The sequence below is a fragment of the Cololabis saira genome, chromosome 1 (assembly GCF_033807715.1).
Source record: "Cololabis saira isolate AMF1-May2022 chromosome 1, fColSai1.1, whole genome shotgun sequence".
NCBI classification, from domain to species: Eukaryota; Metazoa; Chordata; class Actinopteri; order Beloniformes; family Belonidae; genus Cololabis; species Cololabis saira.
In genome coordinates this window covers 20,204,056-20,217,015 of record NC_084587.1, presented here as the reverse complement: position 1 = coordinate 20,217,015, position 12,960 = coordinate 20,204,056, and the positions used below count along the sequence as shown (strand labels likewise).

General features: G+C 41.8%; 1 pseudogene; it reads right to left on the bottom strand.

Moving 5' to 3' along the window:
* The window catches only part of LOC133445028 (polyunsaturated fatty acid lipoxygenase ALOX15B-like), a 33,484-nt pseudogene extending 21,254 nt beyond the window's left edge, over positions 1-12,230 (bottom strand).
* Between the last annotated feature and the right edge of the window lie 730 nt (positions 12,231-12,960).

Sequence of the window (12,960 nt, the reverse complement as noted above, 5' to 3'; positions counted from 1 at the left end):
ATAAGTTCTCACTACCAGAAAACCAAGTTCTTCTGATGTTTCCCACACAGAGACCGCACCAATGTGAAACTAACTTCACATGTGTGCTCTGGTCATTCGACTGGGAAATGAGGAAGGGCTTTGTTTTCTGTTGTTGAAGAACATGTCATCAAGATCCAGCAACGTGGATGCAACAGTAGACAAACAATAAATTAAAAAAAACACACTTAAACTAATAAACACAGTTGTGATGGGATCAGCGGTCCAGCTCACAACGCAAAACTACGATTTTTAAATGTGTTAAATGTTTCTCAGCCCAGACACAAAACAGCCTCTTACGTGGATCTTTGTAGTTTGTAGAAAAAGGTGGTTTGGTCTGGCCGGTCAGCATTCCTTGGTGAACAGCTGGGTTGTTACCGTCCGCAGGTGATCCTGATAAGAGCGGCTCTCTCTCTCCTGCTCTCCTCATCTCAGTGTGGATGAGGGGAATGCATGGGCACAGCAGCTGGGCCTCCATCAGCTCCGTTCACGTAGAGGCATGCAAGGGTCCCTGGTTTGGCTCATCTGGGGTTCGGAACATTCGTGGGTCACTTGTTGCAACGCTCCAGACTATGGTTGCCATTCCATGGCAACCAGACGCTTCTTCGGTCACGATCATGGAGGAAGCTGGCCCATAGCTAGTAGCTCTTTCTGCTAAAATAGGAGCTGTGGCCTTTGTCATAGCTCACAGAGAACTCCATGGGACCTGGACAGGTCAGAGGTAGAAGAGACCTTGGGAGCAAGAGAGGAGGGAAAAGAGAAAATGAGAAAGCGAGAAAGAGAGAGGGGGGAGCCTGCTCTTTATAGCTGGGCCCAGGCTGCGACTGCGCCCCCCCCCCCCCCCCCCCCCTGCGGTTTGGGGTCCATACCCAATGAGGGGGCTATTCCTTATCACCGAAGGGCCGTAAATGCAAATCCTGCTCGGGCTTTGAGTCATTATGGAGGTCCCTTTGTTTCAACCATGCAGTCAGCTGTACTGTAAAAAAATCAAGGCTGGTCAAAGGTTCAAATAAAGGCTTCCCATGTTCACATAGGACTGTGGCCCAACATTACAGAACCTGGAAGGCTGTTTTAGATGTTTTATCTGGTTTTCAATGTCTTGAAAGCTACCATTAGCTTGCACAGCTAAGGTTTTTGGTTCTCCCACTTATATGTTTTGGGCTTTTTTCGGGCTCAAGGTGATGGCCTTCTTTTATTTAATAATAGTATCTCCAGTCAAACAGGTGCCCAATGCCAAATACCTGATGTCAACTCCAAAGCTTTTATCTCCTTCATTTGCCTAGAAATAATAAGTGAGTGGACCACACCGGTCCTATTAACTTATTAGGCCAATTATATACTCCAAAGCTCCAGGGTAGGTCAGGGTATGGTGTTCCTTGGAAGATGCTCTGAATTGACTTTAGGCCTAACCAGAGCCGGATTAACGCAAAGGCAGACTAGGCACGTGCCTAGGGCCCGACAGGGGGGGGGCCCAGACAGAGGGACAAAATTTTTTTTTTTTTTTTTTTTTTTTTTTTTTTTTTTTGTCTGCACACATATTAATGGTTGATAACATGCCGGTAAAAACCTAAGGCATATATATATGTGCATTATTACTATATTTAGTATACATACATATATACGCATACATACGCACAGGGCCGCCGCAAGGGATGTGCGAACCGTGCGACCGCACGGGGCCTGGCGCCCCAAGGGGCCTGGCGCCCCAAGGGGCCTGGCGGGCCTGGCGCTATGGGCCGTTTTTTTTTTTCCCCAATTTTTTTTTTTTTTTTCCTTATAAATATCAACAGTCACGTTCCATTACAGACCTAAATGTGTACTAGTCTGTGCATATCAATAAATATATGTGCAATGATGACGCGTGTTGTTCAATACAACCAAGCGCGGACACAAGCTAGTCTGATCCAGACGGTGGAGTTGGAACAAACTGTCACACAATGTCGAGAGAACGAGACAGATTCAGGAAATTTCCATCAGGGGATGGAAAAAGAAAAAAACAAAAGAAAATGGAAGAGTTTAATGTCTCTCTGAAAGGCACGTTTGATAAATTTGTTACAAAAATCACCGATCCGCCCGGGTCTCAAGCAGCCATGGGGCCCCGCGTCGAGGTAAGCCCAGATGATGATGAGGCAGGGGAAGGTATCCAGTATTTTGCTAATTGGAGAGTTAAAATTGCGCATATAGACACCCGATCCGACCCGAAAAACCCAAAAATTTTGCGCGCGCTCGCTACACTCACGCGCGAGGGCCCCCCTGGCTATTTCACACAGGGCCTCGCAAATATCTCAAACGGCTCTGCATACACATACACATACATACATATACACATACAGACATACATACTACAGCACACTTTGTCTTACTGCAAATTATATTGGTCTTTGTAGATTTGACTTCTTATTTAACTATTCAATTTAATCAACACATTTAATTAAGATTTTCTGCAAAATGCTCACAATCGATAAGATAAGGATAATTTAATAGCATTTAATAGAGCATTGTAATAACGTATAAATAATAAAAATCTAAAAATAGTCTGATAGACTGTTTAATATACAACACATGACTTATTTTGGAATACAAAGAACCAACTTGACTATGACTATGCTATGTAAAATGTGAATTAAGTTTTATTAGTAACTTTGGTAAGTTTAAGATCTCATAAATAACATCGATGGAGGGGGGCCCAAAAATCACAGTCTGCCTAGTGTAGTCCATTTATTTAATCCGGCTCTGGGCCTAACACAACTTTCAGAATTAAGTCTATGGAGTTAAAACTTTGTCTTTAGGACACATTTGCTCACATTGTTTGAAATGTCCAACATTTTTCAGCATAATTCAGATTGTCTTGGATCTGCTTACTTTTCTCTTGATCATCTAATTTGGGGGGGTCATTCTGATCTTTGCAATGTCTCTGTAGTGCTCAGTTTTCTCCACATATTGATGTTTGTTTTGATAGCATCAAAACAAGCAGCAGTGCCCCTTCCCCCCCTCCCTTAATCTGATGGTAGGTGCATGCAACGTATCTGCAAGCTTAATTTATGATGGTTAACTCTGAGGACAGTAAGAGTCCACATTATGAAAAGTGTCCTTATGCAATCCAGATGTTTTTTTTGTTTTGCACTCTGTGAGAGAGTTCAATAATCTTACTGAGACTTTTTATTTGAGACGTCATTCCTGTGTGTTGAAAATGTGATACACATGTGTAAATGTGATTGCGAAACCCTTTTCCAAAAAACAGCATGAATAATTGGAGTTGTAAAGAAATCACGTGGTTCAGCGGAGAAATGGTCGACTTTATTCGTCACCAGACACGTACACACACACACGCACGCGCACGCACACGGCAGCCGTCGTGTCCGGGTCTCAGGCAGCTCTGTGTCATCACCCTTCTCCTACGAACCCCCCAGGACAATCATCCCACTCCTTATTTGGACACACCTGTGCCCAATCAGCTGATCCAACCCGTGCCACCTGTGCACTAGTCCCCCGCAGACCAACCCTCCACCCTGCCACAGAGAACAGGCAAGTACTTTTTTTTTCCTTTTTTTTAGATGTGATGAAAGAGGATCTGCAGTTGGTTGGTGTTAACAAAAAAGACGTAGAAGACATCAGTAGATGGAAATATCGACTGAGGTGCCCCCAAAGAGAAAAGCTGGAAGATAAAAGATCAAGAGTCTATTTTATTTTACATGTATCAGAATAAGAATCAGAATAAGAATCAGAAAAAGGTTCATTGCTACTGGTGATACAAGGAATTTGTTTTGGTGTATTTCGACATCTCTAAAAGTCATGCCGGCTTCACTGTACAAATAAACCTATTTGTAACAACTCGAACTGACATGGATCCTGATCATATCTGCATTGCAAACTGTACCCCGCCCTCATGCATTGCAAACAGTACCCCACCCTCATTCACACAGCGAGTCTTTTCTGCCATTGTAGCACCGTTACTCTACCACTTCTGTATGAAATATCATGGACACCTACAATAGAACTCCAAAAGAAAGTTAATGATGTGACAGGAGAAAAAAAAGATCTTGAGGGGTCTGACCACAATTGTTGGAGATTGTGGGACTTGTCATATTACAAACTTTGCCATTCAGCTTGTGACTTACTTGCTTAGCAACCTGGAAGAGCCACTGCCTGCTGAAGTTAATCTAGCGTTTCCCTTCTGTAGCAGTAGAAACTATGCAAAGACCAGCAGAGAAACTAAGGCCAGATTTGCTGTTTGTGTCCCACTGGAATGATTCAGTGCTGTTTGAAAAAAAAAATGTGTCAGTTACCAGACCCATTATGGATTTGCTGCTGGCTGTGGAACATGAAGATGGGTAAAACATACCATCTTCAGATTGCAGTACATTGTTTATGGAAGCCTCTAATATAACCCACCCAACTTTCGAAAAACCTCCCACCAGTCTTTCCGAATTGACGATGCGTTCTAGGCAGAAGGGGAAACGTCTTCAAGAACCAAACAAAGTATGTCTGATTGCGTTGATTCAGACATTTGAGGAGTACCATAACCTGGATGAGTGTAAGTCTATACCAGTGCACTGCCTCGCATGTTTTAGATGTTTCCCTGCATTAACAGACCCCTTTCAGATAATTAGATTACCGCATTATCTTATCATCAAGGACAGCACAAGTCTAATAATGACGTTTTAATGTAGGCCAGGTGTGTTGGCGCTTGGAAACATCTAAACCGTATAGGCCAGTTAGTCCCTATGGACCAAGATTGGGAAGCTTTGCTGTAATGGTTTGTAAAAGCACACACTGGGAAGGTAATATTGTGCCACCATGGGATCATTGAGATTGCACACCAGGGAGTGGAGGTGGACTGAAAAGGGGATCTCTAGTGCATTTTTCACACTACAATCTGTGTGGGAAAGTGGCTACTATTTTTATATCCCCAGTGCCCACAATAGCCTTTGGTTTGTAAGCCCCATAAAAAGGGCTTATAAAGGCCCCATCTCGCAAAAGCCGTCATTCATACGTCTCACCCACTTTGTTACTGTCTGTGGTTACTTTAAATGAGCTGATGTACCTTTAAGCAGAGTCAATCTTTTGCCCGGTTATCACAGCCAAATTTTTGTTCTAAATAATGATCCAGTGCTTCAAAGTCTACGTCCAACATTAATGTTGCAGCAAAAAACACTGACCATCTTAGTTTTTCACAGCTTTTACATTTCCTTTATCTTCTCTTTTGAGAAATTTAGGCAAGATTTGGGATGCATTTATCATAATAACATTTCTGTCTGCCACCCTCCATGCAGGTGACGTATTCTGTTCGGGTTTGAGGTCCTCTCCATTGTGATGGCATTTGAGGTTGATTTTTTTTTGTTGTAAACTTTTGTGGAGGAAATTGCTTTAATTATCGATCTATATAATACATTTTTACACTTCAGATTAATAATTGTACCTGGCCGCTACTTGGTATGGGTATGTGCATGTTGGCTGGAAGGTCGACTTGACATGAAGCTGTGCCGTGCAGTGAAATCATTGCTGGATGCCTTTTTCTGTTAAGATGCCTTATCTTGTCTCTTCTCACAGAGGAGAATCAGCGAGGCAGATTCAGAGAAGAACTGATAAAAAAATACCTCAAAACTCTTTGAGGTGATAGTCTGCTTCATTAGTGGACAAACATCTAATGAAACCCCTTGAGAAATACTGGATACCACCTTTTTCTCTCTTTCTCTCTCTAGTGGCAGGGGAATAAGACATAGTCTCATTAATACTTGAAATAAGAGATCATTTTATATGGTAGATCACTTTCTTGATACTCAATTTTTGGCTGTCTGCCCCTAACATGTAACAAATGTTCTTCTCTGAGTGGTCTTATCGTACAGATCTCCCCAAAGTCCAGGTCTTATGATGGAAATGTTGCTTGTTTGTCCTTTTAAAAAGGTAAACCATCAACTAAATTATATCAGAATAGAATAGAATGCCTTATTGTCAGTGCAAATATAAAATAAATACACAGTCACAGACGACCACAGTCAAACAAGCATTAAAGCAATTAGATATGTTATTCAAATATAAATATGATGCTACCAGGTTAGAAACATATTATATAGTAGTATTTGCAGTTTTGACCGTTTGAGGGACGTTAATCACAAATCACTCCTGAGAAAACCTACTGAGGACACTCCGGTTATTTTCATACGGAGTATGGTTTAATTTAAACAGCAGTCCATAAATCTAAAAGTTAGAGTTGGTCAAATACTGGATTTTTTGGAGCTTACGTCGAGGCTGGTTTAAGCACAAAACTGTTCCAAAGAAAGGAACTTCTTAGATTACATCAACTAAAAGGGCTCTCATAAAAGTGGAATATAAAGAATCATATTCATGGAGCATTTATTTTTGAATGCAAGTAAATGCTAAATGTTAAAGGTTTACTGTAAAGCCTGAGCACAGCATGAGCTGAATCATTCATTTGGCCCGAAGTTAATGATAATGGTGCCATGCATTGAAGTGTGAAAGGCATTTAAGCACAATTGATTCAATTTATTGATATTTAGTCACTTGAACCAGCCCCACTGAAAGATTTATGAATTGCTGATCATAAAAGTCACGTTTGGAATTTTAAGTTTGTGATTGGTCAAGGTGAAATCAGTTGTGCATTGAACCTCTAAACTCTTGCAAAGTTCTCCATTATGAAACCTCCAATTAGAAATTTCAGTTTGAGTAATCTTGATCATGTGTTATGACTTATCACACTTCTTATGACCAATCACCATGTATACTGCCTCTGTTACAGTGGTGAAAGTGATCATCAGTTATTGTGAAGCCTTAAATATGACAATGATGTTGTAGCACAGTGATGACTTGTAAAAACATTGTTTTTTTATACTGATTACTACACAAACATGGTTAAAATGTGTTCCATATCTATTGCAGCATTTACTTACTTGGAGTGCTTCCTGTTTTCATCCATTGTGGCAAAGTACTTGTACTTGTCACAACATTTCAATTTGCGTTTAACCGTTAATTTCATCCTTGCTTAGTGGTTGGCAGATGCAGACTATCCTGGGTTTGTTTGTTATGCTTTCCATTTAAGTGAAGTTAATTTACATAACCATCCGTGTAAATCAGAACACGGACCATTATTCAAACATTTAGTTCTGTTTATTTGGTTAAAACCTTTTTCTGGAATAAGAGTACTCACCATACTTACCTTATGTTCCAGGATCAAAAGGAGGAAGAGCTGACCACTGCCTATATGTACAGGGTTGTTTTTTCTCTCGAAATTAGTGAGTTCATGGGAAGGGGTTAAGTATGGGGGAGATTAATTGTGTTTAGTTATAGAATTTTTTTGCTTTTTTCATTGGTTAGTTTGGTTTGATTTCATTTGGGATTTTTGTCTTCATATATTTCTTTTGTTGCAACATGCATCTTGTGAAAATAAATATTCTACATTTTAAAAGATGTCTGCCAACTGCCATCTTTCTGCCATTCTGGTCACACAATTTACAACATCCCTGAAACGTCTTAAAGAAGGGCATAGCTTTTTCTGTTCAGGAGGCATCGAGCTTTGTTTGCTTTGGATTTGATGTCACAGTAAGTTTTCTGTTTGTTTACATCTTAAATTATTGTAATATATTATAAATAATATATTGCTGTCTGTGGAGCTTCCATGTTCTTCCCATGCTAAAATGGGTTTTCTTTTGATATCCCTCCTCCCACAGTCCAAAAACGTGCTTGTCTGATCTTTCCCCTGGTGGGAGTTGGGATGGGCTCCAGCATCTCTACGACCCTCACTAGGACTGAAGCAAATGTAGAAAAATTAATTGATTAATATGCAACAAATACATGGCACAACACAAGACAGCCAGTTCTTCAGGTCAAATCACTCGTCAACCTGCATCAAGAATAAGGGATGCAGTCTTTTCAGGATAGTCGTAGACACATTCTGGACAGAGGACACAAATACTTTGAGTGAATAATAATAATAATAATAAACCATCAACATTAAATGAAAGAAAAACAATATTAATTAAAGCTGCAAGCAGCGATGAACGGGCCCTCGCACTCACGGCCACCGCCCCCCATAAGCATATCAGAAATGACACCACCCACGACTTCCTATGTCAAACCATTCAAAAGTTATAGCAGAAAAAAGGGACAACCAATCAGAAGAAGGGGCGGGGCTAATTCAGGCCAATGAAGGTCAAGGACTCCATACAGAATCTGATGACACCACCCACGACTCTCTATGTCAAACCATTCAAAAGTTATAGCAGAAAATCAAGACAACCAATCAGAAGAAGGGGCGGGACTAATTAAGGCCAAAGAAGCTCAAGGACTCATTACAGAGTCCCATGACACCACCCACGACCCTCTATGTCAAAACATTGAAATGTTATAGCAGGAAATATGGACAACCAATCAGAAAAAGGGGCGGGGTTGTTGAGCCGTTAGGCCACGCCCATTAATGCAAACCATGAAATATCAAATTTATCACCAGGTCTGGCTTGCATGCAAAATTTGGTGACTTTTGGAGAACTATCAAATATGGACCAATCAGATGAAGGGAGGCGCGCTTTTTGGCGTCTAGCGTCGCCACGGTAACACTTTTGAAAAAGAAAAGTAATGCACTTAGTCGCAAGATGGAGATGCACATTTTGAGGTATAACACACCTGGGTGCACGTTACGGTTCGGGCCGTATTAATTGCCGAAGGAATGGCATAAATTGCGCCAAAATTACACAATTAATTCAAAATGGCTGACTTCCTGTTCGGTTTCGGCCATGGCACCAAGAGACTTTTCTTTAAGTTGTGACATGATACAGGTGTGTACCGATTTTCGTGCATGTACGTCGAACCGTATTGTGGGGCTTGAGGCACAAAGTTTTCCGGGGGGCGCTGTTCAGCCATTTTGCCACGCCCATTCATACAAACCATGAAATATCAAATTTATCGCCAGGCCTGCCCTGCATGCAAAATTTGGTGACTTTTGGGGAACTATCAAATATGGACCAATCAGATGAAGGGGGGCGCGGTTTTTGGCGTCTAGCATCGCCACGGTAACACTTTTGAAAGAGAAAAGTAATGCGCTTAGTCGCAGGATGGAGACGCACATTTTGATGTATAACACATCTGGGTTCACGATACGGTTCGGGCCGTATTAACTGTCAAAGGAATGGCATAAATTGCTCCAAAATTACGCGATTAATTCAGAATGTTCAAAATGGCCGACTTCCTGTTAGGTTTCGGCCATGGTGCCAAGAGACTTTTCTTTAAGTTGCGACATGATACAGGTGTGTACCGATTTTCGTTCATGTACGTCAAACCGTATTATGGGGCTTGAGGCGCACAGTTTTTTCTGTCTGAACCAACCAGATGAAGGGTGGGCGCGCTTTTTGGCGTATAGCGTCGCCACGGTAACGCTTTTGAAAGAGAAAAGTAATGCGTGTTGTCGCAGGATGGAGACGCACATTTTGATGTATAACATACTTGGGGGCACGTTACGGTTCGGGCCGTATTAACTGCCGAAGGAATGGCATAAATTGCGCCAAAGTGACACGATTAATTCAAAATGGCCGACATCCTGTTCGGTTTCGGCCATGTCGCCAAGAGACTTTTCTTTAAGTTGTGTACTGATACAGGTGAGTAGCGATTTTCGTGCATGTACGTCAAACCGTATTGTGGGGCTTGAGGCACAAAGTTTTCCGGGGGGCGCTGTTGAGCCATTTTGCCACACCCATTAATGTAAACCATTAAATATCAAATTTTTCGCCAGGCCCGACTTGCATGCAAAATTTGGTGACTTTTTGGGGACGTTTAGGGGGCCAAAAAGGCCCTCCTTTCGTCAGAAGAAATAAAGAAAGAAAGAAAGAAAAAAGAAAAAAAAAAAATTCCTACAGATACAATAGGGCCTTCGCACTGAAGGTGCTCGGGCCCTAATTATGGGAGGTGGCCATAGTTTCACATTTCTAAGAATCTTGCAGTAACAACTTGCCTTTCTCCCTCAGGCAAGAACAAGTATTCACACAATGATTCGTCACCAAAACATCTCTGATCCTGACGAAACAACCCACAGCAGGGATGGAATAATTAGCCATTTACAACAATGAGTGTCCCCACAACAGGTTATTTGCCTCATTTTTCCCATGAATTAAAGGATTCACCAGAAATATCTCAGCCACTTCTTTGGAAAACACTGCAAAGCTGTGTTAAGAGGACAGATCATTTCATATTCCTCCCATGAGAAAAAGAAGGAACGGCAAGAAGATAGAAGCCTGGAAAAGAAGATAAAGATTTAGAAACTATGAATGCTAATAACCCAACTCCTCAAATTCAGTCTGATCTGCAAAAGTATAAACTACAGCTGAATGAATACCTAAACAAAAAGACAGGATTTCTCATCCAAAGAATTTAACAATGGGAAACTTATATCATCAATGTTCATGAACTACCATTATATAACACTGTGTGATTGATTTTCGTTGAAGATTAACCTGGAATGCTAGAGAGGGTGTTATTTCTAAAAAGGTGGCTGTGGGGTAAAATGAGACAAATGGTTTGAGGTAAAGTGAGACACGTGACACTTACCGCATCATGAAGTTAAGAAGTTCAGTTCAGTCTGAAAGTTATTTTAAAGTAATATTACATTACATTTGTTTTATTTTTTATGTTATAATCATTGTAGAATCTAGAATCTTGGTTTTCCGACTTCCTAGCACGTCGCCATCTCCCTGTCCGAACTCCGGAGGCAACATCCTTGGATAGAGCTAGAACCATTAACATTCTTGGATAGAGCTAGAACCATTAACATCCTTGGATAGAGCTAGAACCATTAACATCCTTGGATAGAGCTAGAGCCTTTAACATCCTTGGATAGAGCTAGAACCATTAACATCCTTGGATAGAGCTAGAGCCTTTAACATCCTTGGATAGAGATAGAACCTTTAACATCCTTGGATAGAGATAGAACCATTAACATCCTTGGATAGAGATAGAACCATTAACATCCTTGGATAGAGATAGAACCTTTAACATCCTTGGATAGAGATAGAGAGGATTTACCTGTAGAATTTGTTTTTGAGTCTGATATGTTTCTACCCTTACCTCTCCTTTAACAGGCATACATTTCTTCCACACCTGATCTACAATGTTGACGAAACCGGCGTCTTGTCCTGTGTTCTAACCCAGACTGAGTAACAGCTGGTCACGTGTTCTGAGCCCAAGACTGTTCTAATCTAACTGGTTCTGTCATTTCAATGTTCACTGCCCCTCTGTTGCAGCAAAAAGAACTGTTTTACTGACAATTTTCCAACATTAAAGTTTTTCAACATTAAAGTTGATTCTGATTCTGATTTTTTTTAGAGTGATTTCAAGTGTTGAGAAAAATGTGTGCTTATTGACCAATCCCCATGATTCTGTTACTCGTCTGACATTATTTCTAGAATGTATAGCTGTCAAGTTAGCTGTCAGGAGTCTTACTGCTACAACATGTGTGGTTATGGTAGTTTTTAAGGGGAAAAGGTAAGTGTATCAGATTACCCCAAACTGTCTCACTTTACCCCCTTGATTTTTCTGGTCTGTCTCACTTTACACCGGGTCTGGGGCAAAGTGAGACACTTGACCACTTTTTTAAAAACAATCATATTTTCACTGCCCTTTGTCCTAAACACATTCTGACTATTTATGTTGCTAGAAAACATCCTGAACTAATAATAAATGTGCAAATTGTATTGATATATCATTTTAGCTTGCCTGGAGGGGAGGAAATGTAAAAAGTGTCTCACATTACCTCACTCTCCCCTATCGGGGCATCCCTAATAGTAATAGAAGCATCTGCAGACAATTTTTGACAATTTTCCTGAATGGGAGCGCGGGTCCCGCTGATGACAGGGACGCCCCCGGGTGGAGGTGAATCGTTAAGCAGAATCGAAAATGGAATCGGAATCGAAAAAATCTTATCAATTCCAATCCCTAGCGGCGCGTTGACACACGTCTTGCAGGTCCAAATCTCCTACAGGGGAACATGAGCCGTCGGCCGACGCAGGTGCTGTCGGAGGCTTGGAGGAGTCGTCATCCTCATCCTTGTCAGACATGAGGAGTTCCAACCCACCATCCGAGTCGTCATCCGCCCTTTCCACCGGGAAACTAAGCGGACCGACCGCGAGGTCGGGGCCGTCTAATTCCTGGTGGAGCAGCGCCTGTGATTTCTCCTCTGTCTGAGTGGGGGCATCAGCATCAGTGCCAGCCATGGCCACTAGCAGGGCTCGGTAGCTGTGAAGCTACGCTGCACGAGGTGCTAATGTAACCTGGTGTGGTTGGGGATTAGCAGACACCAACTGAAAATGTTGCAACTTTCAGGCGGGTTACACAGCGGGAGTGTTGCGACTCTGATTTTGCGGTAACCGTGAGGTTAGCGCGAATATTGCTACTCGGAGTGGTAATTGCTACCGTGAGCGTTGCCACTCGGCTAGCTGGTGAAGTATTGCTACTTCCCAGATAGCAGTCAAATCCCGAGTAACTGCGCACGCCGTGAAAAAAGTGCCCGGTGACCGAGTTTTCGCTCGTGTCTGTGGACGGTTGAGCTAAGCCACGGAGAGGCAGTCAGAGATGGGAAAAGAAATTCGGAACTTCTCCTCGTAGCGAGAAGAGGTTTTTAAATGACGTGCAGCGCGGTGTCAGGTCCCTTTATAGGGTAGGGTCTCCACCCTCCCTGACATTCACGGGTTTAGCTCCAGCCAATCCTGGCTGGCAGAATGTAATAGGAGCTTCTGATGAGGTCACGCCGAGGGCATTCCCAATGTGAGACACGAAATGAATGCTATGAAAGAGAACAGGTTTCTAAACCGTTATTCATAAGCCACGGTGGTCACGTGAACTGATTATTCGCCCACTGTTTTGTACTGTATATGGTTATTACTTGCATTTAACATTATTCAAACTTTTAAAATAACATATTGAATTCAGAAAAGAAAAAAATGT